This window comes from Propithecus coquereli, unplaced genomic scaffold (assembly GCF_000956105.1).
Source record: "Propithecus coquereli isolate 6110/MARCELLA unplaced genomic scaffold, Pcoq_1.0 Scaffold245, whole genome shotgun sequence".
Taxonomy (NCBI): Eukaryota; Metazoa; Chordata; class Mammalia; order Primates; family Indriidae; genus Propithecus; species Propithecus coquereli.
In genome coordinates, this window is record NW_012148008.1 from 62,247 (window position 1) to 88,295 (window position 26,049).

A 26,049-nucleotide genomic window follows, 5' to 3' on the forward strand; every position below is an offset into this window, starting at 1 on the left:
TTGGCAATACCTAGAAGATATTAAAACAAAAATCTAAATTCTTTAAACTTTCAACTAGTTAATTTTTACAATAAGGTAAAGGAAAAATCTTATCATTTATTCCTTTCATAAATTTCAGGAACCCCTTTTATCTTTTACTTCAAATTCCTGTAGGCTGCCATTATGCCTCTTTCTATTGTCATGGCTTGGTTTCAGATCACTAATAAACAATTTGGATTATGTTTACTGATATTTTTACCTGATCAGGTACAAGAAAAAAGTAAAAATGTAAGTCACCGATTAAAGAATTGCACATTTTGGACACCTCAATGTAAGTGATTATATGCTTTTGCAAATCATGCAGTGATTAATTCAGTCATTTGACACAGCAAATTTTGGGATTAAAAATAAACTTTTCTCTTGGTCTGCTTTGGCATATGAGTAACTAAAACCAGAAATTGTAATTACTGTCTGAATGGCTTCCTACAAGATCAAATGAGATGTTAAAATGATTTGAAGTTAGACTTTAATTTTTTTGATATGACCTTGTTATAGAAAACCTGCTCTGGAATTTTAAATGGTTGGAATACAATAACAGATATGCAAATTTAAGATAGTAAAGTTAGCGTATGTATAGATGATCATTTTAATAACGTTTGACAAATGAGATTAAAATACCTGTTCTATTTTCTGAAAGCATTGTTCAAGATTGGCATGCTTTTTCAAATATAGGTTTATAAATACTTTCTTTAATACGTATTATACATGAGAGTAGCTTGGTTCATCTCTATTAAGCAGTGACAAATTTATGAATAATTGGTGCAATTTAAATTGAAAATGATGATATTACACAGTTTTATTTATCAGGACTAGGTAAGATCTGTGTGTGCTTCTTTATATTTTATTCCTTTTGATTCTCATTCATGCACACGGAGTTGCTACAGTAACCAAACATATAAAAGTCTGGATTTGGCTACTTCTCTGGTTTTATAAGCCAAAATTAAAAATGTTACTATCTATATATGGGTAGCTAATTAATTGTCCTGGGTATTCAGCATCATGATCTAAATGTGGAAAAACTGGATAGCAAATAAAGGGTTGCAAAAGTACATGTATGATTTTGCCCATATTTTCTTGTTAACTTTTCTAAATTTCACTACTAAATTTAATGACATACTTAAGAAATATTTTCTGTTTTAGTCTTCAAACCAAAGTGCTATTTTTTCAGTTCGGAGCAGCACAGGCAGTTGTGTACTTGACAGTTATCTTTTTTTTTTTTTTTTCTGAATACATTATTACTGAAACAGTAATGTCTAGGGGGTACTGGATCAGTTTTCCTTCCTCTCTGATGTGGAAAAAAATGTTAAAGACTCTGAAGCACCTTATCTTCTCTACTGACTCGGGAGTTTTAGAAGAGGGCATTGAAGTATGGCCAATTTTCTTTTCTGATGTAGAATCCTGCAGGCCAGGAGCTAGGTCAAAAACTGTTGACCTTCAGTGAAGAATTTCTTCTGGTGATCAGATAGGAAAAGCTTTTGATGGTTGTTCTGTGAGCTAGGAGTCCAGCAAGTCAAAGTCCAACTGTTTGTAGTATTTGGTATGTGGCATAAGAGATAAACTTTAATAAAACTATTCTATACCAAAATTCCCAAGAGAATGTATGTAGTCCATTTTAATCAACCAAAATTTTGAAACTAAAGTTCTAGAGACAAGCCTTCAAAGAGTCAGATTCTTTTGAAAGGTAACATGTATTTTGAAATACTTATATTTTAGGAGAAATTTGAGCTGTAATTCAAGAGAGAGACTAACATATCTTTTGGTCTTGTCGAATGTTATAATCTACAAATGTTAGTTTTGTACACATGCACATTATTTAGGATGGTTATCTAGGCCAACAAGTACTAATAAATGGAAGGAATAAAGCCAAGGAAAATTTAGCCTGAATTTGAAAAATTAATAGCACTAAAAATTATTGGCTTTATAATTGCTTCCCAGAAGATATGGCAAAATACTCCACTCCTAGGGTCATTTAATAGGGCTGACTTGAACAAAATGCTTAGACTGTGGAGTAGGCTAGCTAATAAGTTTTGACCCTCTCCAATTCCCAAGCTCTGTTGATTGCACATAGAATATCACAGTTATCATTTTAGTAAGTTCAGGGAGGGGTGAAACTCTTTATAATCCTTGGAGGAATTGTGTTGTTGCTATTATTACAGCATCTCTGGTTGTGAGACTAATGGGAAGAGGCACAGATTACAGAGAGTTAGCAAGAAGAAATAGTCTCCTTTTCTATTATTCTTCTTAATTAATTGTTAATTTCCCTCTCTCTGCTCACATTAGCCCTGCCTGACAGTCCCTAGAAATTAAAGTGTTTATTAGGGCCTGGTCTTCTGTATGCTGTCATTGGTACATTCTACAGTCAACAGTTTCCTGCCATAAAAAAATAGGTCTGCTTGTGTGTCTGTGACCTGCAGAAAGTCACTTACCCCTCTTGGAGTTCAGTGGCGCTCTTCGGAGCTTACCCTCAGATAAGCTGCAAGAGCCTTGCAGTCTATGGATAAATTAATGTTTAAAACAAGAAGGAAGCAATTTAGCTATTCAGAGGAGACTGGAGTCAGAGGGTACTAAGCCAGGTGTTTCTGTCACTGAAGAGCTTTAAGCACGAATGTGGCTGTACAGCGGCAAAGCAGACCTCCTGAATAATTCATCACTGCCCTATGCTCTTCTGAGGCCATACTCTTATTTATGAACACAGATTATACTGTTATTGATTGCAATCCTCGCAGAGGCATTTCATTAACTGGGAGGTTTGTCTGTTTGCATATGCTTTGTTTCCCTGAGAGTATCCTTGTATTTGAACAGAAATTTATATCTGAAGTAAAATTAAAGAGAATTGTCTAACAATTCTGGCTCATTCTGCAATCAGGAAGAGGATTGGAAATGGTTCCCTCCAGATACCCAGGTTGTTAAATCATTTTATTCTAGTAATTGGACTGTGATCTGTAAGTGTGATGAAAAACACCCTAGAAAAGTACCCTTCCCAAGAATCTCTCTGCTTACTTTATTTACCACTGCTATTCCAGATAGATTATCTGAAATTTCAAATAAATGTTCCCATGGCATTTGGATTTCACAAGTGTTTAAAATATCTAAGTGACCAGGAAAATTCTTGGACTATTCAAAAACTAGCTCCTAACCACATTAGTTCAAAGGGTGTGAGAATTCAGTTGTACTCAGTGCTACATCAATGTTCAGAAGGGGACCCGGAATCTGACCCAGTAAGACAAATGGTACTCTTAGGCTCCTGGGAGCACAGCAGCCTCTCTTAAGAGGGATCATGAATGATGCCTGTAGCTCATGATACTGTAGGAGCTGATTCAAATAAAATGCTAGTTTATATCTGACAGAAACACAATGGTGGGAAGGTTTACCACAGCCAGAATGTTGTCTGAAATCATGGTATTTAAACCGTAAACCCTAATATAAGACCAGCATTGAACTAGACAAGGTTGGGTTTTTAATCAAAACTGAAATACGAAGATAATTTTCTATTGCAGTAAAAGCAACTTATAAAACTTTGGGAGTATATGCTGTTGTTGCATTTTGTTGTTGTTGTTGTACATAATGATTTGCTAGTTTGAAATCTACGAAGCTGAAGAGAAATGAATCACAAAAATTCAGAGGAGTCAGAATTTCCCAGATGGCAGAAATGCTCATCTGAGGAGGCTCTTCAGAATGTCGCTGAGCTGGAGTTCTTTGACAATCGACAAAGTAGGAAACAAATTCATATCAGAAGTTTCTTCATTTGCACAGTTGCAAAGAAGTCCTTAAAATCCCAGAAACACTGCAAAAAGTAATAGAAAATAAAACAAACCAGAAAAAAAGCTCATTCTTAAAAATATATATTTTGGCTAAATAGTTTAGTTACTTCTTTTTTGCAGTATTGGTTTTCTTTGCACTGATTGCTGTATTGTTTTCAATGTCAGGTTCATTTCTTTTTTTCTCTAAATGAACTTATTTCTTAGAGTTGGTTACTGAATGAATCCATTCTCTAAAAGGATATGGTGCCATTTGTTAGCCCAAAAAATTATTCACCATTTGCCCCTTTAGTCATTTCTCCAGTTATTTTAAAGCTTTTAATGAAAATGTTTAAACATGGCTGAATAGTACTCCACAGTATACACACACCTCATTTTATTAATCCACTCACGTATTGATGGCCACTTGGGTTGTTTCTACATCTTTGCGATCGTGAATTGTGCTTCTATAAGCATTTGAGTGCAAGTAAGTAAATAAACTGCAAATCTTTTACTCTCACTTCTGGGGCTCCGTCTGGTTTCTCTGATCTCCGTTATTTCCTATGTGAGGTTCAAGCACTCACGTTGTTGCTTTTATTTTTGTAAATTCCAAGAAGGTTTGGGAAAGGCCAAGTGTGCCAATAACACGCCAGACGTGATGCAGCATGACGGCTTCAAGTCAAGTCAGGCCATGCACGGCCCAGAACATTCAGCAGGAAACCTTTTCTCTTAGCAACAGTTCTAACCCCCTTGCCATGATTTATATGTCTCTGTATAGGGTGCCCCACTCCCTTGGTTTGTCCAGGCCTGTCCTCATTTACCCAAAGCCTGTGTCTCAGGAATCCTCCAATCTCAGTCAAATCAGAACAGCTGGTCATCCTACATGGCAACCCTCCCGTTTAGAGTTCCTCCCACTCAAATTTCTCTTTTCCTTTCAACCGTTTCCAGTTGTATGATCATGAAGAAATCATCTAATTTTACTAATCTTCGATTTCTTCATTCATAAATTAGGAATGATGATAATATCTCTTTTTATGGTTCTTTTGAAGATTAAAGATAGTGTGACTGGGCCAGTGTCTGGCTTATGATCCATGAATAGAAATGAGAATCTTCCTCATTAGGAGTTTGATATCGCTTTGGGCTACAGGGAGACTGTTATTTCTTTCTGCTGATGAGAAATAAACTAAAGTAGAGTAATTTTAACATGATATGGATTCTTTGCCTAAGTCATTTGGTGGTCATAGAATTAGATAATGGTAGTAAAAAACACCATAGAAGGCAAGTCTCGTTTACTGTATCTCATAAAGACAGAAGCTGTAACAAAGAAACATTTGTTTTGCATCTGTCTTAGTCAGTTTGGGGAAGATCACAGGATGGGTGGCTTAAACAACATAAATTTATTTCTCACATTTCTAGAGTCTGGGAAGTCCAAGATCAAGGTGCCAGCATATCTGGTGTCTGGAGAGGGCATTTTTCCTAGTTTGTAGGCAGCCATTTTTTATTGTATCCTCACATGACAGGGAGAGACAGAGAGAGAGAGACAGAGATTGATGCTCCCTCTCTTGTTTCTTCTGATAAGGGCACTAACCCATTCATGAGCCCCCCACCCTCATGACCTAATTACCTCCCAAAGGCCCCACCTCCAAGTACAATCACAATGAATTTAAGCTTCAACAAACAAAGTTTTGGGGAAAACAAACATTCAGTCCACACCAGTATTCATGCTTTAGGGCCTTTCTTACATTGGGATAAAAAACGCTGAACTGAAGGTGAGAGTCTACACTTTTAACTTCTGCTTTTGGTTTGCAAGCCACATAAATATTCAAACAAAGGTTATATGGAACCAAGCAAAGGCTATAAGGAACCAAATAGGTGCTTGTTCCATTAGCTTACATTGTGTGAAGCAAAATGAGAAAGGATGGTTCCTTTGGACCTAAAATAAGAACTAATAAGTATACCTTTTTAATTTATCTCTCAGGAACATTAAATGGGCTAGTGATACAAATTATGTAAATTATAAGAGCTTGTATACAGTGTACTAAAGAAAGGTATTTTAATTATAATTATTTCAGAAAAAATGTAAGATTCTGACATTCAGTTACCTTTGTAAGAAGTTTACTTTTAAATCACTCCATCTCATTTGGCATCTAAACTCATCACAGATGCTTTATGATTTTCTGTTTTTAATTAATGTCAACCCCCAGGTTGCAGTGAGAGTTGTCTTATTTCCCTGCCAGAGCCCAGACTGAGAGAATTATGTTGGCAATGAAGAAATGATGATGCCCATTAAGGTTTCAAACTCAAGTTTCAAACTTCCCAAAAATCTGTGTCTGTTTGTGTGTTAGCATTAAGGCTGCCTTCTGCTAAAGGCCCTTCTGATCATCAGAAAAATTTATTTAATAAATATTTTGGCTAAAATTGATCACATTCATAATTTTACTTCTATTTTATTTGCTCATAGGTGTTATTATTTCATTAACTCACATGCTAAGTTTTATTTCCTATCCAATAAAATAAACTATTCAGAGTTATAGGCATTTACCTTTCCATGATCTTATACGAGTCTGAGAGTCAGCCGAGTTTACCTATAGTGTAGGACAGTTTTATAATCATATATGTGCCTTCTCAGAGAATTTTAGGAAAGTGAACATTGTTAAGCTGCTGGGTAAAAGGTAAATAATAATTCTCAAACTTGCCATTATTCTGCTTTACCTCTATCCATTTAAATAATATTATTTGAGCAGTCAGTATATGTATGTCTTAAAGGCATGTATGTTTCAAACATGAATATAAGAAAACCTAGCTGTCAAGAAACTTGCAATTCAATAGAAGAGATTTTTAAATTACATCAATCCTGATAGTGATAATGGCCTGGGTAAGATATATGCAAACTGCTGGGGAAAGGAACAATGTAAAGAAAGATAAGACACATGATGCAGTTAAGAGATATTAATGACCATTCATTTAATAAATTAATATTTATTCAATATATGGCAGGCATTGATCGAGGCACCAGGGATACAGTGGATACCAGAAAAAATAAGCAATTTATTTTATAAAGCAAAAGAAGTAAATAGGTAAAATATCATAATACTATTATGTAACAGATAATGTTAAATACCCTGAGGAAATGTGTTGGAGAGTGACAGGCAGTGGGGATATATTATATAGGCTAATATCCCTAAAGGTACAATATTTGAGCTGAGATTTGAGGGGTGAAATTGGCCAGCTGTGTGAGACTCAGGGATGTGAATGTTCCAGGCAAGAAGAAGAGCAAGCCGGAAGTTCTGCAGCAGGCATAGGTCTGCCAGTTGTATATTTGAGTTGGGTTCTAAGGTATGGATAGAATTTAGACACTTAAGCAAAAGCCCAGTAAGATTGATGGTGCTTTCTAAATTTATTATTTCCATAAAACAGTTTCATTTTGTTGGCTATTTCAGAGTGAGTCAAATATTTTCCCGCTCTTTGTACAGTTCTTAGTAGTCTATATATTTCCTTTAGGGTATCTAGCTTCTGTCAACAGTGAGTAATTCCTCAGAAAATACAGAGGAGAAAAAGGAAATTGCCCCTAGGAGTCAAAAAGACGATGACTTTTTAAAAATCACCTAATGGAACACATCAGGCATCTAGCATACGCTCCCTTGTTATAAAAGTACGATAACATTTGTTTTCCATAAGCTTAATAATTATTACTTAAAGTTATGATCCAATTTCAACATAAATAATTTTTGTTTTCTATATCTCTTTTTTCCATTTGGAAATCTTCCCATACTTACGTAACACTCTAGCCTATGATACAGTAATATCAAGTAATCACTAAAGCAAAGCCTTATAACAAATTTAAAAATATTAGAAAGGTCTGAAGCATTGAACTATCTCTGAAAAACCTGAAAGATTTGAAAATGATACTATAATTACTTGAGCCTACTTGCCTATCACATAGAGTTCCAGACAGAGTTTTAGTTTGCTTCTGAAAAATAACTGATGTGAGCTTAAAAAGATAAGTTACTGAGAAATTGTGAAATATCTGATAAGCTGGGATGGGATGTCAAAATACAAAATTGAAAATCATCTGTACAGAAAGTATAACCCCTTTGACAGGCCGGCATCGGTGGCTAACGCCAGTAATCCTAGCACTCTGGTAGGCCAAGGCTAGAGGATCGCTTCCGGTTAGGAGTTCAAGACCAACCTGAGCAAGAGCGAGACTCCATCTCTACTAAAATCAGAAAAAAATTATATGGGCGTGGTGTTGTGTGCCTGTTGTCCCAGCTACTTAGGAGTCTGAGACAGGAGGATTGCTTGAGCCCAGGAGTTTGAGGTTGCTGTGAGCTAAGCTGACGCCATGGCACTCTAGCCCGGGGGACAGGGCAAGACTCTGTCCAAGAAAAAAAAAAAAAACTTTGAAAACAGATAGACATTAAAAGACTATGATGAATATTAGGTAAAAAGAAATGATTATAAGATAAAATGTCTTAAGACAACATATCACAAAAACAAGATAGTATCTCTTTCTTACATATCCTAAACTGGTGGTTGATTATCTTATACATTTACCTGTTATGTTTCATATGAGGAGAACTTTCCCATTTTAAATTTCTGTTTATTTTTATTCTTTTTTCTCTTACATTTGTTTTCAATTCAATGCACCATCCGTTTTAAATTAGTTGCATAAAACAATATATGCCTTTGAGCAAGGTGCCAAAGTATATGTGTGTATTCATTTTCTCTCTTTTTAATTCTAAGGTCACAAGGCCAAACGAGACTGGTATTGCTTTTGTCATTCATACAAAATGATTTCCTTTGGCAATTCAGTTATTTCAGGGTGAACTAAATTTTTCATCAGTGCCTATTAGACTGTAAAGGTATTATTTCAGCAAATGGTGAACCTCCAGTAACTTCAGATAAAAGCATCATAGAAAAAAAAAAAAACCTCTGGATAAGCAAAGGGGGTAGATATTAGAGGATTTCTAAATGCATCCATTTTGCAAAAAGTTGCTTAATTGTGTGACTTTCATCAGCACATATGGAATGCCCTTAATATGTCAGGCATTTCAAATAATACACAGATAGAAATAACACAGTATTTACAGGTGAGATGTTTACAATCTGATAAACAGAAAACATGTTTAAACAAGTTAAGTGCATTGTGAGAAGTGCCATAATATATATATTTGCTTAAAAAATACTGTGGAAAGGAAAACTAATTCTGTCAGAGAGGAAGTTAAAAAGAGGGAGCCTAAACTGGATCATAAGGCCATAGAGGTACCCCAGGGCAAGCGGGGCAAGGAGAGAGGAAAACATGCCCATAAACCCAGAGGTGAGAAAGAGTGCAGGTCCAGCTGGGAGTGATTAGCGCTAGTTGGAGAAGTGTCCAGAATGCTGCACTATGGTGGGGGCAGTGGTCAGGAGAGACGGAGTGGCATTTACTTCCATAATAAGAGCTATCACCCTATATGCATTTTAGAAAGACACATTGCTTCCTTGAGTTCTAAGCTTCATGCCTCTAACTACCATCCTAGATTTATTGTTCCTAGGTATTAAAATGTAAAATGTACTCATCTTTCACATTCTTATTCCTTGAGTATAATTTTGAAAGAGATTCCCCCAAAGAAAGTGAATTTTAAAGTAGCATTAATGATGATTCTCTCTTCACATTGTTCTTTTTCTTGTGCTGTTTTAAGAATATAAGGACAAGAAAACATGCCTCTGAACAGAGCTGATATTCCTTTCTTTCCACAAGGGTACCAATCATTTTGAGGCTGCAGACATTTTCTTGAGATGTTTAGGTCTGTTATGTCTAAGGGGATTCAATTTAATCAGAGATTTAGAAATATTCTGTTATCTACTAAAGATATGCTGATTTTAATTGATTTACTGTTGTTCTTGCAAAATTGAAGAAATGTTCAGAGATTTAGGTTAGAGAAATATGTTTTTCATAATTTTTCGTTCATCAATAAGGTAAAATCAGAAATTTATCAATGTCATGCTTTTTACTCTGAAAGGTATGGAGAGGCCTTAGGCACAAGTGGATTTCTGGAACCAGTAGATTTCATAAATTTGGACTAAATTGTATCGGGCATGGAGCGCTGCCAAATTCTAATTCATTAGTTCACTGCTTGGCAGAGTTCCTTTTCCTATCAACAATAAAACACACAGGTTTCTTCTGGGGGTATGGGATGTTCTCACTTCCAAAAGGCAGCTAATGCTTTTATTTAATGTAAAATTTATAATTCTTAGAACAAATATGACACAAAAAGGTCTTGTAAGTTCTGTAGTTCTAAGAAGATAAAATCGGGGTTAATTTGTGAAATATCATTCAAATTTCTTTCATGTAACTTGACGAGAGTGTTTTAAGAGATGATAAATCCTTAGGAAACTTTTAGTTCACTCACATAGTCCTGCAACAAAAAAATTATCTCCCTTTATGCTAAATGATGATACTGGACCCATGAGTGCATCTCAGCTTTGGTCCTTTAAAAATAAGTGTAACCTAGAAGTGGGTGGAGATGTTCCCTGTCGCTCTCCTATGGCTGATACTTCCTGAGGCTTGTACAAGGGCTCTGAAGCATATAATCCGTTAGTATAATTATATTTTTCTCCTTCTGATTATCATATGCATCAGTTATGATCAACCAAAAAGATGATTTTTATCTTCATTTAAGTATTGTATAAAATCTTTATCAGCTTGTATTAACAGAAGAGAAGCATTCTCAATTGTCAGTTGGCTTTGTGAAACGAGGTCATTGAATCATAGGAGTCATCCAGATCTAACATTACAGGATTTTGGATTGAACACTTTCCTCTTAGCTTCCCTACCTAAATTGAAATTATGCCCGTTTCTTTCAAGCAAATAATCAAAGAAGTTGCAGCTATTGGTTTACAGTAGAACCCAATTCTGCTTCTTTTTGTATCTCAGACACATACACCCACACCCAGAAATGCTTAAAGAGAAATGGAAAAGGAGGTAGGATATAAGGTCATGTTCTTTTAATGCAGTAAATATTAATATTTCTAAAGAGGAAGAATTGAGGGAATATAAGAGTGAAGAAAAGATTCTGTCTCTGTTTACCAAAAGTTTGACTTGGGTAGCAGAAAAAATATAACAATAAATGGCCCTATTTCAAGAAAGTACAGAGATAAAACCCACAAATGTGATAAAAACAAAACACAACAAAACAATGAGCTGTAAGTATTCATGGAAGGGTAAGTTCTGAACAGAATGGCCAAAGAGATCCTCAAGAAGAAGATGACCCTTCCACTGGATTTTGAAAAAGATTGGGAATTTTTCTGGAATCAAATAGGTAAGGGCAGAGGAAAAAGCAGTGTAAAGTATAAGTCGTATATGGGGTATGTTGAATCCTGTTTTACCATAGATTAAGTTTTATTTAGTCAGTGGACAGTGGGAAGCAATTGGAAGGTCTTGGACAGAGGAGATTCACATTTAAAGTTGGTTAAATAAGAAGGTTATCCTACCTGCGGCACGTAGATTGGATTGAAGGGAATTAACCACTAACTCTGTTTGCAGATAGTAGTGCAGCAGAGAAATATAGTCTTCTTGGAGTTCTGTTAGGTTGTTGGTGAACACAACCAAATACCTATGGTTACAAAGGGTGAGTAATATTAATAGTTACTCCATTTTCCAGTGGTTTTATTGGTAAGTCAAAAAAAAAAAAAAAGAATGTTAGTTGTAAATGGTTCTCTAATTAGAAATTGTTGATCTCACTCCTAGATATAATTACAGGCACTTATTTTTGATGTATTGTGTTTAAGAATCACATGATTTTAAATACTTATTATTAGAGCAAAACTAAGAGATTGAGTGGAGGAACACCATGGGTCCATTGAAATGAATATGAAAGCTGATAATTATATTTCTGATTAACATTTTCCAAGATATCAGAGTTTTTTCCATCTTTTTTAACCTGACAATGCAGTCAAAACATTGCTTAAAAATGTAATAATCTCTATTAATACTGATTTTTTCTGATGTGTATGGAAAGTAATGTCTTGGGCTTTTTGTTTTGATTAAAACTCAAGTTATGTTTTATCATTCAAGTATGGATTGAAAATATTTCTGCCTATATTTGACCTGAAAAGATTTTTAGCTTTGGAATTTTGGCTTTAAAAGTGAGTATCAGTTACTTTTGCAACCAAGGACTACTTTAACCTTGAGTCTTAGTTTCTTTCTTTGGAAAATGGGGAATTTAAAAATACTATACAGAGTGTTTTAATGATTAAATATGCTAATTTGTGTTAAAGTATTCAGATAAAAGCAGAATTTTTTTTAAATTTTTATCTTTTTTTAAAATTTCAGAATATTACGGGGAGGGAACAAATGTTTTGGTTACATGAATTGCTTTTGTACAGTCTGAGTCAAAGTTATAAGTGTGTTCATTATCCAGATAGTGTGCACTGTACCCATTAGGTGTGAATTTAACCATCCCCCCCTCCCCTCTTCCCACCTGCTGATTTCCCTTGAATTTTACTACCATATGTGCACATGAGTATGATCTGTGAGTTTCAATTTACTTGTGAGTACATATGCTTTTTATTGTTCCATTCTTGTGATATATCACTTAAAAGGATAGTCTCCAGTTCCATCTAGGTTGTTACAAAAGGTTCACCATTTTTTTATGGCTGAGTAATACTCCATGGTATACATATAACACATTTTATTGATCCACACATGTATTGATGGGCACTTGGGTTGTTTCCACATCTTTGCAATTGTGAATTGTGCTGCAATAAACATTTGAGTGTAAGTGTCTTTTTTATAGAATATCTTTGTATCCTTTGGCTTAATACTCAGTGGTGGGATTGCTGGAACAAATGATAGTTCTACTTTTAGTTCTTTGAGGTATCTCAATACTACTTTCCATAGAGGTTGTACTAGTTTGCAGTCCCACCAACAGTGTAAAAGTGTTCTTTTCTCTCCGCATCCTCACCAGTATCTGTTGTTTTGTGACTTTTTGATAAAGTCATTCTCACTGGAGTTAGGTGATATCTCATTGTGGTTTTGATTTGTATTTCCCTGATGATTAGAGACACTGAGCATTTTTTCATATGCTTATTGAACATTAGTCTATCTTCTTTTGAAAAGCTTCTGTTCATGTCTTTTGCCCACTTTTTAATGGTGTTTTTTATGTTTTCTTACTGATATACTTGAGTTATTTGTAGATTTTGGTTATTAGCCAGCCCTTTATTGTATATATAGCATGTAAATATTATCTCTCATTCTGTAGGTTGTCTATTTGCTCTCATGATAGTTTCCTTGGCAGTGCAGAAGCTTTTTAATTTGATCAGGTCCCATTTATTTATTTTTGTTGTTGCTGTGATTTTCTTTGGGGTCTTCTTCATAAATTCTTTGCCTAGGCCAGTATGTATAAGAGTTTTTCCCTCCTCTTCTTCTAGAATTCTTATAGCTTCATGCCTTAAGTTTAAGTATGTTATCCATTGCAAATTAATTTTTGTGAGTGGTGAGAGGTGTGGATCCTGATTCAGTCTTCTACACGTGGCTATCCAATTTTCCAAGCACCATTTATTGAATAGGGATTCTTTTCCCCATTGTATGTTTTTTTCTGTTTTGTCAAAGATCAGATGGCAATATGAGGATGGTTTTATATCTGGGTTCTCTGTTCTGATCTATTGGTCTGGGTCTCCGTTTTTGGGCCAGTACCATGATGTTTTGGTTACGATAGCCAAGCTAGTATAGTTTGAGGTCTAGGAAAGGGATGCCTCCTGATTTCTTCTTTTTGCTTAAGGTTGTTTTGGCTATTCAGGGTCTTTTCTGGTTCCATACAAAGTGTAGAATTATTTTTTCTAGATCTGCAAATGACCTAAATACTTTAATAAGGATTGCATTAAATCTGTAGGTCACTTTGAGTAATACAGACATTTTAACAATGTTGATTCTGCCAATCCATGAGCATGATATATTTTTGCATTTGTTTATATCCTCTGCAATTTCCTTCCTCAGTGTTTTATAGTTGTCCCTGTAGAGATCCTTTATCTCCTTGGTTAAATATATTCCTAGATATTTAAAAATTTCTTGTTGCTATTGTGAAAGATATTGAGTCTTTGATTTGATTGTCAGCTTGACTGCTGTTGGTGTATAGAAATGCTACTGATTTGTGTACATTGAATTTGTAACCTGAGACTTGCTGAATTTATTTATCAGTTCCAGGATTCTCTTGGCATAATCTTTGGGGTTTTCTAGATGTAAGATAATATCATCAGCAAAGAGTGATAGTTTTATCTCTTCTTCCTCCATATGGATACCCTTGATTTCCTTCTTTTGCCTGATTGCTCTGGCTAGGACTTCCAGCACTATGTTGAGCAGAAGTGATGACAATGGGCAACCTTGTCTGGTTCCAATTCTAAGTGGGAATGCTTTCAGGATTTTTTTCCTTTCAGCATGATGTTGGCTGTGGGTTTGTTGTATATGGCTTTTATAATATTGAGGTATGCTCCATCTATGCCTATTTCCTTAAGATTTTACCATAAAATGGTGCTGAATTTGATCAAATACTATTTCTGAATCTATCGAGAGGTTCATATGGTCTTTGTTTTTGCTACTATTCATGTCATGAATCAAATTTACAGACTTGTGTATGTTGAACCATCCTTGTATCTCTGGGAAAAAGTCCACTAAATCATGGTGGACTGTTTTTTTGGTGTTCCCCTGAGTTTGGTTTGCTAGGAGTTTATTGAGATTTTTGCATCTCTATTTATACTTCATATTGGTCTGTTTAGGAGTTCTATTTCTTCCTGATTGAGCCTAGGGAGGTTGTGTGTTTCCAAAAATTTGCCCATTTCCTCAATGTTTCCAAGTTTATGTGCATATAGACTTTTATAGTACTCAGAGATGATATTGTGTGTTTCCATGGTATTGGTTGTAATATCTCCTTTTTCATTTCTGACTGAGCTTATTAGGGTCCTTTCTTTTCTGTTTCTGGTTAATGTAGGGAGAGACCTGTCAATTTTGTTCCTCTTTCCAAAGAAGCAACTTTTTGTTTCATTAATCTTCTGTATAAATTTGTTATCGTTTTCATTTAGTTTTGCTATGACCTTAGTTATTTCTTTTCTTCTGCTGGGTTTAGGATTGGTTTTCTCCTCCTTCTCTGATTCCTTGAAATGGTTCAATAAATTATTGATTTGTGATCTTTCTGTTGTTTGGATGTAGGCACTTATGGCTCTGAATTTTTCTCTTATAACTACTTTTGCTAAATCCCACAGATTTTGGTAACTTGTGTCCCCTTTGTCATTTAGTTTAAAGAATCTTTTGATTTCCATCTTAATTTCCTTGTTGACCAAATACCCATTCAGCAGTAGGGTGTTTAATTTCCATGACTTTGTGTAGAGTTGAGTGTTTCTGTTGGGGTTGATTTATAATTTTACTCCACTGTGGTCTGAGAAGATACATAGTATAATTTTTATTTTTTTAGATTTTTTGAGGTATTTTTTATGGCTTAGGATGTGATCAATCTTAGAGAAATGTCCATGAGCTGATGAGAAGAACATGTATTCAGTAGTTTTGGGGTAGAATATTCTGTAAATGTCTCTTAAGCACACTTTTTTCTAGAATTACATTTAAGTGCATCATTTCTTTGATTATTTTCTGCTTGGAGGATCTGTTCTCTTCTGTCAGTGGGGTGTAAAAATCCCTGGCTATTACGATGCTGCTCTTTATCATTTTGCTTAGATCAAGTACGATTTGCTTTATGAATCTCAGTGCATCTGAGTTAGGTACATAAATATTTAGGATTGTTATGTCTTCTTGTTGAATTGTTGTCTTCACCATTATATAATGACCATCTTTGCTTTCTTTACTTTTGCTGATTTGAAGTCTCTGTTATCTGATAAGAGACTGGCTACCCCCGCTTTCTTTTGGTTTCCATCTGCATGGAATATTGTTTTCCATCCCTTCACCTTGAGTCTGAATGAGTCTTTGTGGGTTAGATGTGTTTCCTGGAGATAGCAGGTACTTGTCTTGCACTTTTAATCCATTCATCCAGCCTATGTCTCTTGAATGGGGAGTTCAAGCATTTACATTTATTGAAAAAATTGATAAGTGGAGTTCATTTCTGTTCATCCTGTTGAGTGGAACTTTATTGCTTTGTTTTATCTCTTGAGCCATTGTGGTATCCAGGCTCTGACCTTTAGTTTTTAGGTGGTTTTACATTGGTGAGTGTCTATTGTACTGATCAATGTATAATTAGATCTGAGTACTTCCTGCAGGTCAGTTCTGGTCTTGATAAATTCCCTCAGTGTTTGCTCGTCTGAGAAAGACTTTATTGCTCTCTCATATAAGAAACTTAATTTTGTAGGATACAAAATTCTAGGCTGGGCATTATTCTGTTTTAAAATACTGAGAATGGGGCCCCAGTCCCTCTGGCTTGTAAGGTCCCAGTTGAAAAGTCTACAGTTAGTTTGATGGGTTTTCCTTTGTAAGTTACCCACTGCTTTCACCTTATGACTTATGGGAGTGCCTCTTTCGTGTGTAGTTTGGCCAGTCTAATGACTTTGTGTCAGTGGTGATTGCCTCTTCAAAATGTATCTATCAGGGGTCCTTTGAGCTTCTTGAGCCTGGATATCTAGATTTCTAGCAAGGCCAGGGAAATTTTCTTTGATTATTTCCTCAAATAGGTTTTCCAACCCTTATGTATTTTCTTCTTTGCCTTCAGGGATGTCTATGATTTTTATGTTGGGCCTCTTTCCATACTCCCATATTTCTTGTAGGTTTTGTTTGCTTCTCTTGTTTCTCAGTTCTTTCTCTTTGATGGACTTATTTAACTTGAAGGTGTTGTCTTCAAGCTGTGAGATTCTCTCTTCTGCCTGATCTAGCCTACTTTTAAGGCTTTCCACTGTGTTTTGTATTTCCTTGGATGAATTTTTTATTTCCAGAAGTTGTGTTTGATTTTTTTTTAATAACTTGATTTCCTTAGTAAATTCTTTATTCATTTCCTGCATTGTTTTTGTGGTTTCTTTGTGTTGGGTTTCTATTTTCTCTTGCATTCCACTGAGCTCCTTTACCATCTATATTTGAAATTCTTCATCTGTCATTTCAATCTTTTCAGTTTGGTTGGTATTCATTGGTAGGGAGTTATTATTTTCTTTTGAGGGTATCTTTTCTCTATGATTTTTCATGTTTCCAGAGTTCTTTCACTGATTCCTTTTTATCTTGGCCTCTCAGTCAAGACCTGGGTGTACAAGGCCTGGCTTATAGGCCTGTCTTTGGGTCCCCAAGGATCAATTCCTGAGCATACCAGAGAAAGGAGTGCTGGTCCTGAGTTTCCTATGGGGAGTTCTAGTAGGTTTGGTGTACTTGTTGAGTGACCTCTGACCTGCTGTCTGCACCTCTTTCCAACAGTGTGTTGTCAGTTAGGTCCTCCAGCTTACTCTTGATGATGGCAGGTGGTACCTGTAAGTGCGAATCAGCCACACCCTGTTTGCTTGAGTTGGAAGATACTATGATGGGCTATATCATAATTCTCCCTGTCATTGGTTGATGTTTGTGTGATAGAACCAGCTGCTGAGATGTTCTTTTGTGTCAATGGTAGACTCTGGTCCCCCAGGTGGAGTTCTTGACTGCCCCAAGCTTTAGGAGGGACACAGTAGCTCCCAGGGGGTTTCTTGATCTCCACTACCACTGAGGTAGGGGCAGAAGCAAGGCAGTTTGTGGGTAGGTTGTGGGAACCTGAAAGGCTTTGCAAAGTCTAGATGGGGCTCGAAAGTCACTTTTCCAGCCACTAGGGGAGCCAATGGTAGGAGAATAAGACTTTGACTTTCTTAGCTGTGTTTTAGTACAAACTGTGCCCACTGCTTTCTTCCCCAAAGTTGTGCTATTGTGTAAATTGGGCAAAGTCTAGCTGCTTTGTCTGAGAGAATACATGCATTTATACCTGTACCCGCTTTTGGACAAGTTCTTCAAACTAGGAGGGCTGTTCATGGGGGAGGAGCCTAAATTCTTGTATGTTACAGCCCCAGGCTGGGTTCTTTCTGACCTTATATAGTAGTACAGTTTTTCTGTGGGGAGAGCTGGGTGCTCCCCCAAATGGCTACTCCTTGGGCCCCCAACCACCCTATAAGTTTGAGTCAGTAAATGCTCTAAAGGGCATTCAAGTTGACCTTCCTGCCAGCAGGTGGTGCTTGCTAGAATGAACACACTGCAATTTGTTTTTGGGTCCTGTGATTGGCTCTAGTCCCTGAGTAGTAGCACTTGAATGCCCCAGGTGGTGGGTGGGGCCCTGGAACTTCCAGCTGAATCCTTATTCTCTGCCACAGCAGAGGCAGGTGGGGGAGCTGGCTAAAGTGGCCCCACCCAACCAAAAAGTCAGCTTGTGGAGGCAGGTCTGTCTGAGTTTCGCAAACTGATAGTTTGTAGTCGACCTCACTCCTCTCCCTCCTCCTCTGCTCCATGGTGTATCCCCGGCATCTGACAGCAGGCAGGAGCCTAAGCCAGCTGAGCTCCCCCCATGACTGTGCTGTGCGCTGGGAGTTTTAACACTCAAAATCCTGGCCTGAGCTGAGAGTGCAGCCCTCCTGTGGGGGAAGGAATGCCCCATGAGCACATTGCAGCTGGGACCCACACTGCACTCTACTCCCTGATCTGCCTACATGGGTTCCCTCACCTCCCTAGACCAAGAAGGTCTGTCCTGAGTTGCCCACGGGGGACCGATGTCCTTCTGCCTTGGGGTATGTCCTGCCCTGGTGGAGCCCCTGAGCAGGTAAGGCTGGCAAGCAGGAACCTCACAGTCTGAGCACCCCTTAGTCCATTGAAGGACCCCAAGAGGAAAGGCCTGAGTCCCACATTCTGTGAAAGACTCAGTGTGGTAGCTCAATTGTCTCTCTGGGCAGCCACAGGTGTGGGAGGGGACCGGGAGGTAAAAAGTCTATATGGAGGAAAGCCAGCACTCTGGTCATCTCTGACCCTCTCTGTGGGAGGCAGTCTGACCAGAATATCCAGGCTCTGGGGTCACACAGATCACCCAGACCCACTGGACCCCTGTGGCTCCTGCAGTCTGGGCCAGAGTTGCGAAATGTCTGTGTGGGAATGAGCAGGGTGAAACCTGAGGAGTTGAAGCCCCCTGGAGTAGGACAAAGGTGCACAGTGAGTGGAGAAGCAATATGGCACCTGCCTTCTGGGCTGAGGTCTGTAGGGGTGGGAAGTGCCCCAGGGGGGCTGGAAACCTTTTGCCCTGTCCACAAACACTTCCCAGCTCACTGGTGGCAACAGCCTCTGGACTTGTGTGTGCAGAAAGTCTCTCCAGCAGCTCCGGATCCCACTGACTGTCAGAGGTGTAAGGGAGAGAGAAACAAACTGCTCCACCTGCCCCTCTCCCTGGACTCTAAGACTCTTGGGGGTTGATCTTTGCTGATACCCTGCTACTTCTTGTTCTGTACTATACCTTCCTCCTGTGGAGTCTCCCAAAGGCTCTGAAAGTCTTCCTTCAGACCCATATCTGATCTATGTCTGTCTGTCTGTTCGTTTTTACTCTTTCATCTAAAACTTCTTACTGAGATGCTCTGGCAGCTGGTGTCTCCAGTCAGCCATCTTGATCCCCTAAAAGCAGAGCTTTTAAACACTATACAAATGTATTTTTATTGCTACTGCCATTCCCTAGTTTTAAAGTTAATAATCTTAGATTTTTCTATAGGAAGAAAAAACTTTTAAAGTAGTTTTTCTTCACGGAAGTAGAAATTGCAATTCCTTTGTGATCTTAGGGTAACAAGTAATCATTAAAGAATCAATAAAAAGTCATGACCATTAAAGTAGTATTTATAGTCTGATTGTCCCTTTAACATTACTTTGTTTTGCATGAAAGTAGAGGTTTTCTTCAGATTTGTTTCTTTTCTTTCTTTTCCTGCAAATACAACGATAATGATAATCACATTAATGAATATTTATCAAGTCCTAACATTATGCTGGGCACTATATTTAAAATAAGATATCTCACTGAATTCTTATTACACCTATAATGTGGGTACAATGATTATAAACATTGCATAAATTAAAAAATGAGACTTAGAAATATTAAAAATATATCCAGAATGACACAACTAGGAAGTGAAGCAAAGTTGCAGCTCAGGCAGTGAGTATCAGGAGCCCATGTCCATGCTATGTTATGCTTGCTGTTTTCATATTGATAAGAAGGTTTTCAAGATTCACAAATTATAGAAAGGCAGGTCTCTGTCTTAGCATTTTTTTCACATAATTATTCATCTTAATATTCCTTAAAGAGATCTGCCATAGTATTGACACATATTTGGCCAGTAAATATATTTGAAGGACCATATAGTAGGTTAGAGCAGGGATTTGGGAGCTCAGGTTTGAGCATGAACCTGAGGATAAAAATATCCTTAAGCTTTGTCCCATAGGTGCCTTACTTGCCTTACCATAGTTGCAGCCCTGTAGCAGATGCTCAGTAAAAGTTTGCTTCATTGGATGATTCATTCTTGAGGAGACTGACAAGGTTATGTAATGGTCTTACATCATAGGAATCAAAAACATAATGCACATTTTTTTAAAATATCAGAGTAACTTGCTTATTCATTAAATTCATCCTGGGACAGTTTTCAGTGGCTATATTTTTGTAATTTCATATATAGACCCAAACCTTAAAGAACATGAAACCTCTAGGCCTGGATAAGCTTCTTCTCAGGATTTCAGTGGTAAGTAAAAATGTCTTTACAATATGTGTAAATAACGTAGAAAAGGACTTCAAAGGACATGGGAGAAAAAAATGACTGAAGTAAAAATGCTAAGTTTTAAATTTAAATGAATATGTTGATTGATTCAGAAAACTGGTAATTTTAAAAAGAATGTTGGCTTCATTTGCCTTAATCTTTTCATTTAAAATTAAAACTTGCACGGGTGTTCTAACCAAATGCTGGTTATTGCATATAACAAGAAACAACATAATTTACTTTTTTCTTTTTTTTCCTTCCCTGTGATTCATTGCACATGTTGCAATGAATGTTGCTGTTACCTAGGAGAGGAACCAGTGTGCATCAGCTGTAAAAATCCAAAGAATATAAGTATTCCTATAATTGGTCCCTAACTGTCTGGGGAGAGCTACTTCACACAGAGACATGGTCTTGAACAAATCTTATTCGATAGTATGTTTCCTTCAAATCACAAAGGGGAAGAAAAATACAAATTCCAATTAATGTAATTTTGCAGGGGAAAAAAAAAAAGACATGGAAGTTATCCTTAACATCCTCGATATGCTTATAAATTCTCAAAGCCACTGAGACTTAGTGAATTCTGAGGACTTAAAGTATGTTAAAAAGATAGACCCACATTTAAATGCTGATCTCAACTTTTCACTGGGGACCACTAAAAAGCCTTTCAGAAGAAAAGACCAGGATCAGCAAAACATGAAATCATTATAGCAGCAGACTTTCTAGGTCTGCTTTATATTATACTTTTGAAAAGGACATTTGTTTAAGGATATGATGGTTTTATCCTGCATGTAAAGCAAACTCATTTATCAGGGTAGAGGGTGGGAGGAAAGGAAGGATGGAATGCTTTGACTGTGAAGTCACAGGCCAAAACCAAAAAGGGAACCGGCCCAGGTCCCAGCTATTTTTTTTTAGCAATTCATCTGCAAAAGCATCCTTTTAAAATCCAATGAAGGAAAATATGAACAGTGGATATTATAAATGTGTCTGTGAAATATAAAGAGATAATTTTGGCTATTGAAAAGGTGGTAGTAATAGAACAGTCCCCACATTCTGGCCTTCTTTTAAAATTACTCGATCTCAGTTATTATCCCTTTTGGTTTAAAAATAAATAACTGGATAGGGCACCCTCTTCAAGCCTATTAACATAGCTGTGAACATTAGCCAAAGAGGTCACTTTAAAGAAAGACAAGCATAGATTTTCTCCAGGCATGGTGCAGGCTGCCTGAACAAGAGAACCAAAGACTGGGCCCTGACCCTTTGGACATAACCAAACAGCATGTTATTGCTATCCTAGTAGGGTACACACTCACAATTTTATATTTATGATGTGTACCTGCTCTCATGCTTTCCTCCTGCCCCACTTCCACCTCTGTTATTAAAAAATACAATAAGTACATATGAATAATGGCAAAGAGAAATCATTTTATTTTTTCAAAAATTGTTTCTCACTCAAAAATATGAGGGTCTGATAGAAAGTTTAAGCATCCTAGCATCCTATGTTCAGCTGTTCATAATAAGAAATTCAATGAAACAGAATGTTAAGCCTAAAAACAATGGTTCAGAAAGCCTTTTCAGATGAACTGTAATATTTGGAGAATAAAAAAAAATGCTATAGGCTAGATGAGGGGAACAGAGAAATAAATGGTCCATTGCAGCATCTTTTCTACATTGTTTATTTACTTTGTATGTACGAAAATGCTTCTACTTGCTTCTGGGCAGCTATATAACAAAATTCAAAAACATAAATGAATAAACTTTAAAATCACAGAATCACAGTTGTTTCTTGACAAACTAGAATCTCACTTTCTATCAGAACAGAGAGAAGGGGTGAGTGGGGTGGTGGGAGCTTCAATATTTATATTTACTTTATGAAAATATTCAGAAAAAAACTGATCTTAAGTGGAAGTTTGTTTTGACTGAAGTAGGCTTTTCTGGCAGAGTAGTTTTAATAAAAAAGAAAGAAGTTGCCAGTTATCAACAAGCATCGAAAGCATTTCAAAATTGGAACCGCTTCATAAGCCCTTAATGTAACCACTGCCGCTTCTAAATGTGAATAGTCTCAAAGATTCCTGGAAGGATCTATTTTGGATAGGGTCATTTGGTGGTTTCTGATGTGCCATGCATATTTCTGTGCACTTTACAAAATTTACTGAGCAGATGATTTTTTCAAAGATTTTCATTGACACAAATAATGGCAGAAAGGCTGAATTAAGATGTCCATTCGAACAAACCAAGGACAGTCATTCTGTTTTGTTTGTTTGGTTTGGTTTATATTTTAGAAATTTGGCTTCAAAATTATATCAGTAAATTTCATCTGGGGGAAAAATATGTGACATGTGATATTCTTCATTGTACAAATGATCATATATTCACATTCATTTTATGTGTATTTTATATATGTTTAGTTTTGTAACATCTTAATTTGCAAAGTAATTTATCCTGAGCATGTAGCTTCATTAACTAAAATCTTAGCAAGATCTTTATTAAATACAAGGATTTCTGCTCTTTTTCAATATTGGATATAACAGAGAGACTGTTTAGCATGAATTTCCTGGAAACATTTGAAGACATTTCAATGTCATTTTATGTTGACTGAAATGAAACGTGTACTATTTCCTCAATTACCTGCCTAAAACATTCAGCAAAAAGAGACCTATTAAATCTGAAGATTAAAGGCAAGCCATCTTTATAGCAGACAAAATTAATTCTTAAACTTATTGCCTTGCAAGTTAAGAGAAAAGGACTTTCTGATTATAGATATTAAGACCCTATAATGTCATCTTTCAAAAGCAAGTGTTAATATAAAATCCTTATAAAATATGATTTTGGTGTCATTTTATTGACAGATATATCATCTGTTCTGAAGTTTGAAGAATGTCATTGAAGTGACTTTCTAAACACTTTAGGAAGCCTTTTCATTCATTGCACTAGTATATTTTATATCCTATAAAAAATAGTACAGTAACCATCCAGGGGTAATTTGCCTTTTGAGATGGACTAGTTTGCATTAATGCCTCCCTTAGTCTTTTTCTTTTTTTTTTTTTTTTTTTTGAGACAGAGTCTCACTCTGTTGCCCTGGCTAGAGTGAGTGCCGTGGCGTCAGCCTAGCTCACAGCAACCTCAAACTCCTGGGCTCAAGCGATCCTCCTGCCTCAGCCTCCCGAGCAGCTGAGACTATAGGCATGCACCACCATACCCGGCTAATTTTTTTTTTCTATATATATATTTTTAGCTGTCCAGATAATTTCTTTCTATTTTTAGTAGAGATGGGGTCTCGCTCTTGCTCAGGCTGGTCTCGAACTCCTGACCTTGAGTGATCCACCCACCTCAGCCTCCCACAGTGCTAGGATTACAGGCGTGAGCCACCGCGCCCGGCCCTCCCTTAGTCTTTATCCATAAAAGATTCCTGTTACTTATTTCTGGATTCGAAGTCATACATCTGAACATATTACTGAAGCATCAAAAGGTGTTCTTTGTATAGTCTACTGTTTTATACAATAGGGCTTACAGAATAAACTATAATGCAGATGATAATAATATGAGGATAAGATATGCTTTCCTATTATTCATGAACAGTTTCTTCTTCTTATTGAGACATCATACTTTGTTTTAATTAACACTCTTGAGCTTCCGTGGCACTAAATAAGGAGCATAAAATCCCTCAACATTCCTATCATGTCCGAGAAAGGAAGAACAAAAAAATTTGACAAGGTAAAAATAATTAATTCAGAACACTTGAAAGAAACCTAAGCATCTTAATAGAGAGGTACTGCATTTACAAACATCTTGTTCAGACTAACTCAAAAGTTCTTGAAGAATCCTACTTCTTTGGGGTTTGATACTAATATTTAGACATTCATCCAAAGGCAGCTTTGGACAGTCATCATGCATACATTTTGAGATAGATTTCCTTTTTTTTACTGTCATCATTGCATTGTATTGTGGTATCTTACAGATTTTCCTTTAAAACCATATAGAAAATGAATATCTGATTTAAGAGAACTCTCACACCCCTATTATTTTTTATGTCAAACACCAATGATGATAGGGAATCTGGAAATCTGTGAACACCCCTACCTCCTAATTCAATCCATGAGGTACTTTTAAAATAGGATAATTTATGTGATTTAGTATCCACAGGAAATTATTGTAGAAATTCAGGGGGTCAAAGTGACAGGTGGGATTTAAATCACTGACAAACATGAGAGGTTTTAATTCAAAAAAATTTGACTGCTGAGACAGCATTTCTCATTTCTTACCATTTTGTTTTGTATGAAGAAAATACAGAATGAATTTTAGAATCTTTGTGTATCCTCTTTGCCTGTTTTTCTCCCTAATGCATACATGCTAACCTTTTATCAACAGCTTTAAAAAGTAAGTAGAAGAAATTGTTAGGAACATTGGATCTGATATACAAACGTATTCTTTGGACACGCTATTAGCATTGTTCAGTAGTGAATGAAAATAATCGTTTATACAGGGATTTAAGACCCTTGACATTTTTACTCTTTCAATGTCAGTTTGGTATATAGCAAGTGTCTAATGTTTTACACATTTAATACATGTACTTGTTCCAAGAACTATAGATGTTTCCCCGTATGAATATTATATAAAATTTATGAATTTTTCACTAATTAACTGAGGTGGCTCAGAATTAATAGACATTTGTTCTTTATTTGAACTGTATTTTCTTTAGTAATAACAACAACAATAATAAAATACTACTGACAGCAAGGCTCTTCTTATATGATCACTATTAATGAGGATGAAACACAAAAATGAAAAACAAGTTCATTGTTTCTAACAGATAGTTACCACAAATTTTACAAAGTCATAGCACCTTCTTCCTCTTCTGTTTTAAAACATTTTCTTCCTAAAATTGTTCCCTGGCAAATAAGCCCACTATCATTAAAGCAAATTAAAAATCTCTTTTGGAAATTATGTGGCAACACCATGAAGGGGAATTGTTGTTCTAAAGAATTCTATTTGCATTTCCTCTTTATACATTTTAATGTTAGAAAGCTCTTCAAATGTACCTTTTTGCCATTTTTAGACTTAAAGAGTTCCTCTGTGATAGTTTTGCCCTTCAGGGAGATATGAGACCTCATTCCTCAAGGGAAGAAATAGAAAGTGTGTTTTCTGGCAGTGTTTATTCTCCCAAAATGTACAAGTGCATAACGCTTTTGACTCCCCCTACTATCTGTTGGGAGGCACTTCTTCAATTTCCCTTTCATAATCTACCTAAAGCATGCAACTGCCATGAAAACTTTAAATGAGATTGAGTTTAACATAGGCCATTGGATAGAAGACTCTGTCCCTGAGAAGGCGTAACCCTCACCCACAATCTCACTGCCCCAGAGTTGGATCTGTTGTCTGCCCAGCAGTGTCCCCTTCCTTTCTTACTAGATTTTTGTGGTTTTCCTGAAGCAGTAAGCTCAACAGAGAAAGAGCATATTCTCAGAAAGCTCTCTTACTTTTTTTGATTTAAATATTACAGATGTATGTCCTTACTAGACCATTTTGGAGGAAATGGGATGGCTGAATGTTACTATTCAGTTTATAGATAAAAGTAAAGGAAAGAAGAGAT